This window comes from Oryza sativa, chromosome 2 (assembly GCF_034140825.1).
Source record: "Oryza sativa Japonica Group chromosome 2, ASM3414082v1".
NCBI lineage: Eukaryota > Viridiplantae > Streptophyta > Magnoliopsida > Poales > Poaceae > Oryza > Oryza sativa.
Window position 1 is genome coordinate 1,519,723 of NC_089036.1, and position 10,959 is coordinate 1,530,681.

At 43.1% G+C, this 10,959-nt stretch overlaps 1 long non-coding RNA gene across 1 annotated transcript; it reads left to right on the plus strand.

The window, feature by feature from the left end:
• Nucleotides 1-5,813: 5,813 nt before the first annotated feature.
• LOC136355364 (uncharacterized) lies at nucleotides 5,814-10,943 on the plus strand. The gene is made up of 2 exons (XR_010739578.1): nucleotides 5,814-6,183; nucleotides 10,814-10,943. It is a non-coding gene; the product is annotated as an uncharacterized lncRNA (long non-coding RNA).
• Nucleotides 10,944-10,959: the final 16 nt, after the last annotated feature.

The following is a 10,959-nucleotide window of genomic DNA, read 5'->3' on the forward strand; positions in this document are numbered from 1 at the left end:
AAACAACCGGGACTAAAGATCTATTTTTAGTCCCGGTTGCTTATACCAACCGGGAGGAAAGAACACCTCGAGCCGCGTGCGCCATCTTTATCCGCTCTCCTCTCGATCTCCTCTCCCCTCTCATTAATATTTCCTCTCCATCCCTTCCTCTCCCCTTCATTCCCCATCTGATCCTTCCTCTCCCCTTCCCCTTCCTTTCCCGTTCGCCCCTTTCCCCTCTCCGGAGCACCGGGCGGGCGGGAGCGGCGGCGGCCGGCCGGCCGGCCGGCCGCGCAAGCGCGGCGAGCGGCCAGCCGAGCGGGAGCGGCACGGCTGGGCGGGCGCGTGCCTAGGCGGGAGCGGCGACGGCCGGCCGGGCGAGCGCGGCGGGCGTGGCGGGCGGCCGGGCGGGAGCGGCGACGGCCGGGCGGCCGGGCGCGGCGGCCGGCCGTGCTGGCACGGAGGCGAGAGGACAGGAGGCCGGTGGCGCCCTCCCCTCTGCTGCCGGATTTTTTTTTAATATGTGATTCATTGGATTTAATCTGTGATGTATGTGATATTGGATTGGATTTGATCTGTGATGTATGTGATATTGGATTTCATCTGGGATGTATTTGAGTTGTGGTGTATTTCTTTTAGGATTTGTGATGTATTTTTTGTTTGAGAATCTGTGATGCATTTCTTCCTAATCTGTGATGCATTTCTTTCCAGATCTGTGATATTAGTTTGGTTTGTGGATAATTTGAGGATATGATTGAGGATATTTAGGGAGCAGATCAATTTGAGAAAAAAAAAGAATCAACCGGGACTAAAGATGGATTTTTAGTCCCGGTTATTTTACCCAGGACTAAAGATGGGCATCTTTAGTCCTGGATTCGTAGTCCCGATTGTATAACCGGGAGTATAGGGGGGTTCCCACCCGCGAGTAAAGCCCCTTTCTCCACCAGTGCGACCACGCACCGAATATCTTGTATTTTGTCTGGCAGTGCTAGCACAGCGATACCTAGTTGTGAACCCAAAGCGAAAACTAGTATGAATCCTTACATTTTTCGGCTCCCTTTGAGATGGAGGATTTTCAAAGGTATTTTCGAGAATTTAACTTCCTAAGACTTTTTTTAGTAGGGAGCCCTTTGATTCATATGAAAGATCGGAATTTTCTATATTATGCTTCTATGGCTCAATATCATAGGAAAATAAGCAAGAGCTCAAATCTTTTCGAAACCTTTGTGCCTTTTTCTTTCTTGTGATGCTATTAAAGGGATCCTCCTCTTCTTTCCTGTAGAACTTCAGAAACATGTCACTCCAATTATTGTGTTTTTCTTATTCTGGCCTTTTTTTTCCTATTATGCATGTTTTAAGAGAAATTTTATGAGGTATCGAAATATATCATTTTTTACACTAAAAAGTGTGACACCTTCCAATACCTCCTGAAGGATGGTAAAATCACACACGTTTTAAACATCTAATAGTGTAATTATTTAATGGTATACTAGTTACCCTGGCTTAAAATAGCTAGAAATAACTAGGGTGTGTGCTATAGTTAACAGGTGGGTCCAGAAAGGAGGTGCAGCTGGAATGCATTACATCTAGGAGATACCAACGATCGATGCACATGGATATATCCTCCGTCCCATAAAAAATCAACCTAATATCAGATGTGACACATCTTAATACTATAAATCTGAACATACATATATTCAGATTCGTAGTACTAGAATATGTCACATCCGGTCCTACATTTATTTTTTATGGGATTGAGGGATTGCTGGATTGTTAGGGCTCGGGGTGCAAATAAACAGTAAGACCGGCTACACAAAATATATGTACATATATAATAAACAGTAAGCTAAGGCATTGTCCATCCTGCAGCTAGCTATATAGGTACTCCTATATGCTTGGAAGGCATCAGGAATCGATCGGTGATGCGTACGAGCGTGCCACTGCCTGCTTCGTGAGGACACATCACAAGTTGTTGACCGACGATCATGCAGACAAGTGACAAGTGTTCCACCCAAGCTAGCGTGACACAGCGAACGTGATCCTCGGCAGATCGTATCACATGTGCCTGTGCATATGTAGCTTGCATCACGTACAGTCGTACAGACACCGACCGGCCGCCGTGACGCCAATCTGATGATGAGTTTAGTTTCCTGCTTCTCTATGTAGCTGTCGGGCGTACGTGTAATTAAGCAGGAACGTCGACCCTATTGACTTGATTATATCAGATGAAAAAGATCAACTGACGTACGGCTATATATATATATATATATATATGCTAAAACAAGACAGGCGTCGTTTTCCAGTTGTCTAAAGAAAAAAAACATTTTGTAATAAACACCTTGGTTATATTAGGGGATTCAGGTTGTCCACACGGTCTCTTGCTATAAGCACTAAAAGGGTCTCTCCTAATATTAAAAAGATCGGCATCTGGCGAAACTTTGGTTGTCATGGCTCATCCCAAAGGGACTATAAAAAAAACGGTCATAAGTTTTTAGTAGAAATTAAACTTTCGAATGTAATTATAGTCCGTTGGTATATGCAAGAACATTAGTGCTCTGAGATTTGTTGGGACATGCGCGTGCAACAGGCGTCAATCGAGAAGATAACTCCCGTACAGCGGGCGACATGCCTCTCTGTCTGTGGGTTGAATCCAAACGAATCGGAATCAAACCGTGCCCGTGGAAATGTAGAATTAAGTCGCGGTCCGTGAGGTTGCTGAGTAGGAAGCGGGCATATAGGTACAGCGCGCCGTGAGGAGGCAACTAGCAGGGTCTTTACCCTGGATCAGGATTCTCTACAACCGACTGCTGCACCGTGCCTTTGTCACTAACATGTGGATCCGGAGATTATTGAACTCGCATGTCAGTAACAAAGGCACAATGCAGTGACTGTAGAGGATCTCAATCCCTCTACCCTTGCTTTACGTGCGTAATCAAGTCCTAGAAGTTCATGTGCACAGGCGAGAGTCATGTGTGGTTTGCAATTTCGAATCCCTGGTTTTTGCTGGTGGGCATCGAAAGAACCGAAATCACACCGATATGGTGAGTGCGGCTGCCTCATATCTATCCATGGAGCACATATAACTACACCATAAATTAATATTATATACAAATTATAATATAATTATATCATAATTGTACTATATTAATATCTATTAAATTTTTATGAAAAAAATTTGTCGACAAATATCTAGATAGTCCCGCTGTACACCCTAGCTAGCAAATCAAATCTCCACTATTTATATATAGCAAATCCCCAAATCATAATTAACAAATAAAGCAGTCAATACTTGTGTCTTAAATATAAGAATAAAGCTTACATTAATTAATATTGTGATTGTGCCATAAAAGATAGACGCGTCACATGTGACATTATCAATGGCTACTAGCTAGGTAGCTCTAAGGCTGTGTTCACATGTGGATGATGGGAACACAGTGCCTCCGCACGGAAAACGGAGCGTTCCATTAGCACATGATTAATTAAGTATTAGCTATTTATTTAAAAAAAATGGATTAATTTGATTTTTTTAAGCAACTTTCATATAAAAACTTTTTATAAAAAACGCACCGTTTAGCAGTTTGAAAAGCGTGCGCGTGAAAAACAAGGGATTTGGTTGGGAACCTAGAGGTCCGAAGACACCCTAAGGCAATAAGCCCAGAGTACCAGATGATGCACGTGCTCTATATAAATATTGGGGGATGAAATAATGAACCCAATTTATTTATTTATTCCAAGTCAGAGTGTAATAGAACTACAAAGAACTGAATCTCAGCACCACACTGATTTTTCACAATAACAATAAGGGATACTAAGTTCGAAGTATATATAATTGGCATTCTTATTGATTATTCAATACATAGTTTATGTAGATGGCCGGGGTGTATGTATATATGGATCCAAATTGAACTACAAGCTACCTAGAAGTTTGTAGGATACGTAGGAATAAGAGTTAGGACAAATGCTGGTGTGACATTTAAATTCATCCAGGCTTTTTTGCAACTATTTATAACATGTTGGTGCTTTATGCGATTATGTGTGTGTGTGTGCTTATTCGAATTCGGGCTTAGGAGGCATTGGGAATTCGATATGCGTAGACATGGTAGGCAGTGCTCCTACTCGATTGTTGGTACGTGCCTTTGATTGGGTGCTGCATTCGGTGCTTGTTCTAAGTAGGATGGATCTATTTCTTAGGCCCTGTTTCTTTCAGCTTGGGATTATTATAATCTAGATTATTGAGTCAGATTACTATAACCTAGATTATTATAATCTATAGTAGAATAAGCAGTTAGTTGTTTCTTTCCTAGATTATTAGAATCTAGATTATTGAGTTTGTGAGTCTAAAAAGGGAGTGGGGTGGCATGGTAGGTAATTTTTACCCAATAATCTGGAAAAAGCTCATCTAAATGAGCTTATCAGATTATAATAAGCTGGGCTCCAGATTATAATAAGCTACTTCAATAAGTTATCTGTTTCTTTCAGCTTACTTCCAATAATCTAGATTATAATAATTCTAAGCTGAAATAAACAAGGCATTAGTCTCTGTCTAAGATGGAGGATATGCTTTGTCCGGGCTCCATCTTTTCCTTGCACTTAATAATAGACATTGGCTTGAGGTTGAGTGCAGGGGCCGGGCAAAATTGAAGCTGCGCGGTGTGTTTGTCAGACGTACATCTCCATGTCTAGACTCATGTATGTAATTTGTGCAGTTTTTATGTCGTCAGCAGCTGTGTGCTCTTTCGTTCTCTTCTTCTTCAGAAATTAATACCGGTTCCTATTTAGACTGTACACATATCACCGCAGCGGGTGACTTAGGGTTAATTTGTATCCGTACCTAGTTTTGAAAAATACAATTAATTATTATTAATCTATTTGTAAGCATTCCATTATTGCAAGCATCTCAAAATTGTATACATACCATATCCTGTACAGTACTTAATTGGTACACGTTTTGAATCGCTTTTTATGTACTTTATTTTTATATGGATCAAAATACCCCTGATTTTATTGGTTGCACAACACATGTATATACTACAGATGCTCATAAATACATCTTAGAAGACTCCTGCATATATATTGGCTTGGCAGCTGGCTAGCTAAAGTTGTTCTGTGCTCCTCCTTTTATTTAAGTATTGTAAATAATCTTTAATTATTTTCTTATAAAGTTATACTATAGTTTTTCCTGAAGAAAAATAACCACATAACATATTACATACATGAGTCTAGGGTATAAATATAGTACACATTGATTAATTTTAGTTCAGGGCTTGAAAGGCATCAGGATAGTTGGACATGCCACCCACCCGGCCAGGTTTGTTCATCGATGCACGAGGCGACATTCGGTCTTGTGCCGTGTGCGCAAGTGCTTGGCTTGGCACGGCCATGGAGTCATCGTATAACTAGCACACACACTGCCTCATGGTTGGCTCTGTCTGTGATGAGATCGCCGAATATTTAGCCTTGGAAGACACCAGGAACAGTTCATACGAGCAAACACGCCACTGCAGCTCGTTTCCTGCCGCAGATGCAGCTGGCTGTGAACGCTAGCTGATGCACCACGGACTGTGGTGGAAGATCGATCTAGATCGGTGGCGTTCAGATAGGGTTCCAGATTGACGCGGGGGTGATTCTTAGAACTCAATGATAGTACTCTAGTTATCCCGACAATACGATGCCAAAGAGCTAAGTACTCTTTCATGAGAAAATCTACTGTACGGTATCCCGTAGACAAGGGATAAGTAGATAACGTTTTACTCTTATCCAATCCCACTCCTTTTTTTCTCTCTTCCATATCCTTCGTTATCCTCCTCTTCCGCATCTCCTTCTTCGCCCCTCCTTTTCCTTTCCCCCTCCTCTCCACAAAAGAGTTTCTATGGAGGCATGGTGAAGATAGAGCAGCCCCAAAAATAAATCTAGAGTATTATGCCCTCCTCACTGCTAGATCCAGGGCGAGTGGGCAACACCAATCTCATAGCCTCCTCTGTCTCATGGCCACCTCCTCCGTCTCATGCTTTTGAGGCATGGTGACACCCACTGGATCTAGCTCTCATGGCGGCGGGGCAACTTGGAAAAAGCAAGGTCATCGGGAACTGGGAGGATAAGGCCCAACGTGTGCTCCTCAGCCTCCTCCTTCAATGTGCGTTGTCGATGGTGATGAAGGGGCAACGTGATGGTGAGCCATCATGCTCCTCACCCGATTGTGTGCAGGTATGTCTACAATGTATCATCAGTAGCCGATACTCGTAGATATCATGCCTGATACCTATGGTTTCGCAGCTGATACCTAGGTATCAGACCCGGTACCCCGTATCATGCCTGGTACCTGTGAATATCACGATTAATACCTAGGTATCAAACCTGATACCTGTAGGTATCAGGCTTGGTACCTGGGTATCATGGTTAGGTGTCAGACCTGGTACCCGTATGTATCAGGCCTGGTATCTAGGTATCATGGTTAGGTGTCAGACTTGGTACCCTAGGTATCAGGCCTGGTATCTGGGTATCATGGTTGGTACTCACACGTATCAGATCTAGTACTTAGGTATCAAGGCTAGGGCTGGTACCTGCAAAGTATCAACTATCAACGCTTCCTCTCCTCTTTTCCCTTCCCCTTGGCTCAACTCTCGTTCCTTACTGTTGTGACCAGTATCGTTGCCTACGACACTACTGGCACTAGCTCAAGGTGTGGGGGGTGCGAGAACATGGAAGTTGGGGGAGGGGGATGACGCTAGATTTATGGGGAGGAAGTTGATACGCTAGCCTCTATAAAGTATCCCGTTCGAACGGTATCCCGTTCTCTAGCAACCCTCCTCTTTTATCCACTCGTGTGAATGGCCACATAGGCACATATGGGGATATACCAGCGTTTATTGGTTCCAGCTAGTGAAAAATGCATCTCGAATCTGCAGGATAATCCAACGATAAGGAACCTAAGTAGATATCCCCGCATGAGGATAAAACTATGACGTTTTGATGATAGAGATCTACTCCCTCCGTCTAAAAATATAGAAATGCATACACATCTAGTAAATTATGAACACTTAGATATTAGTTCATTTGGACTATATTAATAAAAACAATAAATTATGAATAAGTGAAATGCTATAAGATGGTATCCCGTTCGGACCTTGTCTATAAAAACAAAAAATTAAGGGGAAGCAGATTGATATACGGTCTGATTGATCGAAATGGATGCCTGCTGCCATGGTGTGAGTTCATATAAACAGCAAGGTCAGGGCCATACAAGCGTACGTGCTGCTCCCACAAGTTCGTGTGCAGATCGAGACTCCTCATGTTAGCACACGCACTAGCAGCCCGTATATATGTGTTGGGATTGGAAGGCATCCGGGAAGTTTCGTGCGAGCAAATACGCCTTGGCGGCTCATGTCATCGTGCAGCTGCAACGGCGTCGTACGTCGATGCGACACAGGCATCAGAGGTTGCTCCCGAGCACTGGCTACGATAGTGCTCGAGATCGACGTCGCACGGCTGCTTCCTCGAGCTCAACGGTTGTGCTCTCATCATCGCGACGATCCAATGGCGGAGCTCTAGAAGCACAACAAGCGGCAGATGATCTGGAAGGAGTACTGGTCCGCTGTCTGCAATGTCATCCAGGTCCAGATGTCTAACGATGCTCAAGCTGGAGCTCCAATCCATGGCTGTGGTCATGCATGTGTAATCCCGCTTTCAAATTCATCATTGTTTTTTTTTCTTAATTTACATGTTTAATCGAGTAATTTATTTTCGAACGGTTAGACAGTTACCGACGTTTTATATAAAGAAGAATACGTTCTATTTTTTAAAAAAAAATTGGACCAACCAATACAATACAGAATTAATTAGAATTAATTAGAGTAACTGGGGCAAAAACCACCACTCTATCAAGAAATTTATGTATGCGTTCTTCATCCATAGCGGAGTCCTAACAGTACCTCATTTCAAGAAAAATAATAAATAGAAATGGCTTCTAGGGGGTTCGGAGTTTTAATCTCCGACCTCCTTGACCTCGCGTCCCTAAATGTGTGAAGCTGTCTATCACGGTGAGCCTTGCTAGCTCGTGTTAGTTTGCGGACTGATTTAACCGATCGATGTTGTAAATGTGTGAATGATTGATCGGATTCAGTTAAGTGAAAAATTAAGATTGAAAGCAGAATTCTTTGGCTCCCCTGAAATTTTTTTTTGTCCTCTTGAAGGGAAAGCTAGCATGTGAAGTTGAGAAGTTTTGCGTTCTTATAGCAAGAACAAAATTAAATATATTAGAAGAGTAGTACATGTACCTCAGAAGAGATCAGCATGAATGGGAGGACTAACAGGAACTATAATTATTTTTAGCCAGGGCTAGACAATAATTTTAGATGTTAAATATTTTCTTCATCCCAAAATATAGCATCTCTTAGGTTGTGTTCAGCACCCCTAGCTTGTTCCCAACCTCTCTTCCTTGTTTTTCGCGCACACGCTTTTCAAACTGGTAAATAGTATGTTTTTTTTGCAAAAAAATATATATATATATAAAAGTTGTTTTAAAAAAATCATATTAATCTATTTTTCAAAAAAAAACTTAATTAATCATGCCGTAATACATGTTTCGTTTTGCGTCCCGGGAACCCCTTCTCCCGAACACAGCCTTAGTGTTCAAAATATGTCCCAGAACATAGTAACTTCTCCACCTACTCTCTTATCTCAACCATATATATATATATATATATATATATATATATATATATATATATATATATATATATATATATATATATATATATATATATATATATATATACACATCCTCATCCCTACCGTTCGAATATTCTTCATTTAATTTTTACGTCTGACGGAGCTTGGGGCTCCTCACCGGGAGACCGCGCAGGCCCCCCTTTGCCGGTTCGGCCGGGGACCCTGGGTGAGGTTCTAAGCTCCTGATCAGTGGAAAGTTCGCGAGAGTGGAAACACACAAGACACGGGCGATGTATACAGGTTCGGGCCGCTGAGAAGCGTAATACCCTACTCCTGTGTTTTTGTGGATCTGTGTATGAAGAAGCTACAAAGTGCGAGCCAGCCCTCGATCGTTCTGGGATCCTTTTTCCCTCGATCCTCTCTCTAAGTGGGCAAGGTCCTCCTTTTATATCTCAAGGGGATCCCACATGCACCATCTCTCCCTCTCTTTCTTTTGTGTGGGGACTCATCCTCTCTTCCCTCCAACTTGCCTTATCTTCATTAATGGACGGAGATTTGTATGGCTGCCGTCCGAATGACCTTCTGATGGGACGGCCCATACCTACCTCCACTTCCGCCGGAAGCAGGCGCGACGTGGGAACATGGCTGTCTGCTGACGACATGACCATTGTCAGACCGGTCACAAATCGGTCATTCTTGTCCACCACGTGTCAGTTTAACAATCTGCATGTTCGCCCTTCTTCATACAATATCTTGCCTGTAATGGTTAGGATGAAGCCTGGCATATATCTGACCGGAACCAACGTGCCATCTCCAGGAGCTAACACGCCGGCTCCGGCTAGGGACGAGTGCTTGGAGGCTCTCGTCCTGACGGGATGGGGCGAGGCGTGCGTCAGACCGCCTGTCGCCACCTAACCCACGATCTGACCGGTCTGTGACTGATCACAGACCGGATGAACGAGCGCGCTGCACTGCGTTACATGCGGCGTGACGCGCTCGTCCAAACCGCAATAAATGCGGTTAGGTGAGCGCCGCTGCGCTCACCTAACCTATACACGCGGCGCAAAATCCACAAGGGGTCGGGGCGCCCCAGCCCTCGGGGCCGAGGCGGGAGCGGTCCGACCCCCTCGGGGAGACAAAGAGGAGGGCGAACACATCACCCTCGGGCCCGACGCCCCCCGAGGGTGCCAGGCCACGTGGGCGATTGTGTCTGCCTCAAGCCTCTAGTCATGATACTCCCGGTCCTATGTCACCGACAACGTCAATTTTAATTTCCACTGAAAACTCCTAGAAATACTTATTTTTTGGAAACTCAGGTTGTATATGGAGGCACTAGAATATAAAAAGTTAGCACGTGAATTGATCACAGAAGTGTGCAAGGTCAGCATGCAAAAGGCCAATATATTCAAGGTTTCAAAGCATGCATGTACATGGCTCAAAAACATTTGTGATTTGGGTTGGGCTTAGGGGGCATGGGGAATTCAATGTATACGTTCCATATTGATCTAGTTTCCACCTCATCGTAGCGATGGGCCTTTGCTTGTATGCGGCTTCCAGCTAGTGTTATCTTGATTGCGAGCCGATTGTGCTCTATAACGTAGCTGCAGAGGGTAGTGTTGCCGTTAGTAAGATATGTGATGTTTCTTCATCGTAATTGAACGGAATGTCTTTATGTGGCATTACTCAACATGAATCATTGAGCAGGAATGCTTTGAATGCGTGAAGCATCTGTGAGATTCAGCTCTGCTTGATCGGATTCTAGGGTAACAATGAACAATATCTGCACAACATTGGAGGAACAAACAACAAGCAGTGTCTCTCGTTCAATGTAGTGTTTTGGAGTAAGACATTAAACATTTAAATTGTTCCGTAGAAATAGTGAGAGGGGTTGGGGGGGTGTATGTTTGTGTGTTTGTATGCCATTCCACATTGTGTTGTTAACTTCATTTTTTGGGGGTGTGTTTGTATGCCTTTTCATATTTTGTTGTTAATTGTAGATTAGTGAATCCATGTTTGATGTGTACGTATGCCATTTCATATTGTGAATAACTTTTTTAAAAAATAAATCGGTACTTGGAGTGTACCAATTTTATTGAATATTGCAAGAGTAAAATTAAAATGTAATATTAAAAATTTCTTTTATTGCAATAACCTACCAATATTGCAGGTGAGAGATATAGGAAGGCAAAGTTGCATGATCGCAACATACAACTTCCATCATATGCCAATCGTGACGCTCTGTAAAATCTCCCTCGTTGATTCTCAATGAAAATATATATAGAAGACAAAAGCCTCTACTCATTTTGTTCAAGC